We start from the raw sequence: 4,850 nt of genomic DNA, 5'->3' as shown, positions 1-4,850 counted from the left end.
TAGCATTAATGCACGTAACGTATGGCACTTGTCTCAGCAAGTAAAATTGTAGGAAGGTGTTATGTACAATTGTTATCAACTGCCGAACTGTAGTTCTCAGTCTGTATTACACATAGTGGTCCGCAAGGATCTTGGACAAGAGATTCTACAGGCTTTGCATAGCACAAAGTAAACTGAGGCTTATCCATTGGTGGAGCAATGGATAGCACTTTTCAAATAATCTCAAGAGATCCACATAGACCAGCAAGTTGTCTTTAACAGCCAACCGTTCTTTGAGTTATGTAAAGTATTGAATGTAGTTAATATGTGCATCCAACTGATCATCCTAAAATGATGGTTTGATAAAACAGTTAATACATATTTGCAATGTAAGCTTGCCAAGTTTATTAATTCCAAACAAACAGATTGGGATGAACACTTACTATACATTATGATGGTATATGGAACAACTGAGCAGAGATCAACACGTTTGCCAAACATGTCCGTGTTTGGATATAAGTTCCTACTCCCTGTAGATGTGATGTATGGCCGTCCCCTAGAACAGATGTCCCATAATCTTCATAAGAATACTAAAGGATAAATTCGTGGCCCAATGCAGTGACAGTAACACATTAACTTGTTGGTTGAATATTCTGGTGTATGCATGGGAGCACTTAGCTGACTGAGCCAGGTATCAAAAACCCAATTGCACTCAAATACAGCGTGATGCACATCCAATTAAGCAACTACTATACAGACTTCCCAGGAGTAATAGACTATGTATGGACATAGATTGTTTGCACAATCCTCAACCAACATTCTCAGACACGTTGACATTTGAGTAATCATTCTTGGATGTGGTATAACTGGTGCAACCCTAGCATTACTACTAGCCTTGGGTACTTTCACATCACTTATTGTTATGATGACCATTCCAGTGGGAAGCTGAATAACTAAAAGCCCATAATTACAAATGGAATTGAACTTCATCTCTCCTTGAACAGGTAACTGCCCAAGATACTGCATTTTGCTTTTGGATAGGAAACAGCTCATCTCATGCATGGGCTCTATAATTCTGTTGCACTATACCAACACACTAGACTTCGTCCACAGTAAACCATGGAAGACCACTTGTATGCATGAGGGTGCTGTAACTTCCTACCCCACATACACATGTGCAGTCCACTGTTCCTGGTTCCAATCTGAATTGTTTCAGATCACTGTTCCATGAACCATCATTTCACTGATTGCACATGCAAAGTTGATCAATAGTTTTCGTAGTACACCTATCCCAAGGAATCCAATGTCAGAAATAAAGTCAGCAATAACTTCCTTCATTATGTGAGTGATGCTATGTAGTAGTTCGTAGTCTAAGGTTTACTTCTCCATTCACTTCTAGTTTATCACCACTTGCAAAAACAAAGTCAATATCTACTGGTCAGAGCATTGAATTTACTTGGAGGGCTTGATATACTGTGAAATATATTTATGTTCTGGCTGCTCCTGTGTCTACCAGGAATTCAATCTCTCGCCCTTCTACACTCACACGTTTCACCCACCCATGAGTGAGCAAAGTTGGCCTTCGAAGCTCAAGTTAACTCCCCCAAGTTGGTGGCCATACATAACCAATAACCTTGCCTATCTTACTGACCAGCAAGTTACTGGTAATTTATTTTATTGTGACCCAACATTCCACAGGCAAATCAGACGATTTGCCCCTCTCTTCCAGAACTACATCTGGGCAGAGTCATAATCGGCATCACCTGGAGCATATACATCACTGGATAACTGAAATATCTCTGCTCGTTCACTAGAAACTAGTGTGGTTTTGCTGCAGCACTGTGATGTGTGGATGTTTAGTTAACCATCAGTATGGCCCCTGCTTGGCACAGTGGAGATACCTGGATTGGGCAGCATGTTAGAGATAAAGCTATTGCAACAATAGGCTTCTTCCTCTTCTGTGACAGCTTCAAAATTACTGCTTTGTAACTTTTTTGTGACCAAACCGGCTTCTGTTATGATGAGAATATCTCTCACAACCAGATGTTGTCTCATCACTTCTCCCATAAGATTTTTTATGGAGAGGACACTCCAGGTTATGTCTTCTCATGTAGATAATGTAGGTCATCTAAGTAAGTGGTGTCCCTTTTGTGAGCCTTGAATGAAGCCTGATGGATTGCTTGATTTTTTCCACTAGGTTGAATCATCAGTGCAACTTGGCAACGACTTGTTCCACAGTTCAAAAGTTGCACCTCACCTAAGTATTCAATGGAGCCCAGAACAGGACCATCCTAACTCCAGACTATAATTCCAGGCAGCTACCATCTCCATTCAGTGACCAATTCTACCTCTTGGCCTAAAGTTATTCGAGCTAGGAATAATACCAGTTCCTCAAAACAAAGTTTTTGTTTTTCTTACTTTTAAGTCAGATCAATATTGACTTCAACTCTTGCCATGGGGGCCAGAGAATGGACATATAGAAATTTCCTATTTCATTAAAGGTATTCAACGCACTTTATCTGTTCATCAATATTAGTATTTAACGGTATCCTCAAGCTAGTTTAAGCTGGATAATATAAGTAAGGCAAATTACAACAAAAATAAAATAATAAATGGAAGCACAAAATTTAAAATTGACAAGTTATAAAAAGAATAAAAAGCATTATTTTACTAATTCACGCCCCATAAAGGAAGAAAACAAAATAATATAACTTCCTTTCATGTCTAGGATTTAGGCTATATGTGGTTCACTCTTAGAATTAACGACAACTACAGCTTTTTACTTTTTGTACAATTACGAGATATAACTACAGCAACCTTTCATAATATAAATTATCCAGAAAGACGAAAGGAAAAATACATTTAGAAAAGTAAAATCCAAATGAAAATACACCATTCCCTTATGACTGCATGAAGCAAAATGTCAAACTCACTTGCATTTGTTTTATCCAAGCTTAGAATTCAAAATGTTTACAGTTTAAAACCAAAGTGGTCTTAATCTTTTACGTGGAAGGTGTTGCACCTTGGATCTGACTGCTGGATGAACTCGTTGGCCACCACATTATATTATTTCTTGCAAGATGTTTGTTGCCATGTAGTATAGCAACGTGGTTCAATCTTGCTTGTTTCATTGTTTATCAAAAGTATGTCTTTATCCTATGAAGGCTTGAAAAGAACCTTTCTGAGGTGCAAAAGAAGACAGGTACAGAAAGTGCTAATTTGATCAGCTTTGTTGGTTCTGGTAACATTTGTCTCAGGTGGTCTCCCTCCTCGCCGCTGAAGATGTCCACAGTGTCCTGTAAGGAGCACAGTTGAATAGATCCACTGTTTTGCAATATTGGCGAACATATCGCGATGTAACTGCAGTTCCCTTTGTCAAATGTCATTTTTCTAAAAGTTTGAAATAATCTCAAAGTTATCTTTTGCAATTACAAATTTCTCAATTTCTCTCACGTGTGTAAACAATGAAGTACCAAATCGATTGCACAGAGAAGTAGGCACACAATCCATGACTTATTATATCTCTGTCTGTACAGTTCTTCTAGAGTCTGAAACGTGTATAGTGAAACTCAGTCGTCAAAGCGACGTGGAACTTTTCTTGGCCTCAAAACTCTGGGTTTTCCAAAATTCAGGGCTTCTGCAGCTTCAGTTGTACCTGACCAAAATTCTGTGAATCCTTCACAAAGGTGGCTTACGTTGTAGTTCAACGTTTCTTACATCAGTTTGTTCTGGTGGTGCAGTTTGCGCCCCTGTAATGTAGTATTTACTGTTCCAAACTTTTTCAAATGTTAAAGGAAACCGTTTGCTTTTCCTCCAGCATCACTTGTACCGACAGTTCTTCTAAAAACACTAACATCTTTCTGTAGTTGGAAGTAACAGACTGCAACGATGCTGCTTTGAGTGTCTAATGTGTAGGACAAAATAGCCATGACGTCTCCTTGTCAGCTTGCTGAAGTTCTTCACACCAGGCCAGACATCTTGGAAAAATTTTGACAAAGAAAATCAGCTCATGAATGAGAGTAAGAAAGTTACGACATGTGGCTATGTTTTGTGCCACAACCTGTGCCACCAATGTGTGTGTCTGTCAAACAGTGAAGGTAAACAGCTCGTGGCTCGTCTTCATGTACAAGTTCTTGCAGTTCCCGCCAACTTCCTGCAACACTTGCTGCTCCACCATAGCACTGTCATCTGTATTTTTCTAGAGAAAAATCAAATCTAAGCAGTACATCTTTTAGCAAGGTATAGAATGCCTGTGATGTAGTGTTTGATGTTTTGTAAAAGCCGAAAAATATTTCCTCTATGTCAAGATCATTGTTTAAAACATGGAAACATACCGACGCCTGTTCTTTCATTGATATACCAGAAGTTTCATCCAAAATTACAGAAAAATACCCTGCTTCGTGGATTTCTTTCATTATTGTGCGCAGAACATCATGAGCCACAATTTCAATCATCTTATTGACACTGTCGTGAGAAATCTTTATTCAGACAAACACAGTGAAAATGTATTTTACTTATCACAAAGGACAGTCACCCTTACTGAAGAATTAGTTGGTCGAGATCTTGTTCCAGACTGAGTAAATCTCACGTTACTTAGTTAATTCGTTAACATAAGACTTACCCAGAGTGATTAGCAATATCCCCAATGCTCTTCATTCCCAATGAAACAACATAAGGGAAGTCATAACCTCAAGAGAAGACTTGACTGCCATTGGAAAATATAATTATCTAACTTCATATACTACATGTGACCTTTCAGCTATCTTTACCATGAAAAGAAAAAATGTACTAATCTAGGTGAATGACAAAAAAATAGCTAGCTAGAACAAAAGTAACTTAATTAACGGCATTCTTGTTGACACTGCACAAAT

This window comes from Limulus polyphemus, unplaced genomic scaffold, assembly GCF_000517525.1.
Source record: "Limulus polyphemus unplaced genomic scaffold, Limulus_polyphemus-2.1.2 Scaffold597, whole genome shotgun sequence".
Classification (NCBI taxonomy): Eukaryota; Metazoa; Arthropoda; class Merostomata; order Xiphosura; family Limulidae; genus Limulus; species Limulus polyphemus.
Note: the sequence above shows the minus strand (reverse complement) of the source record.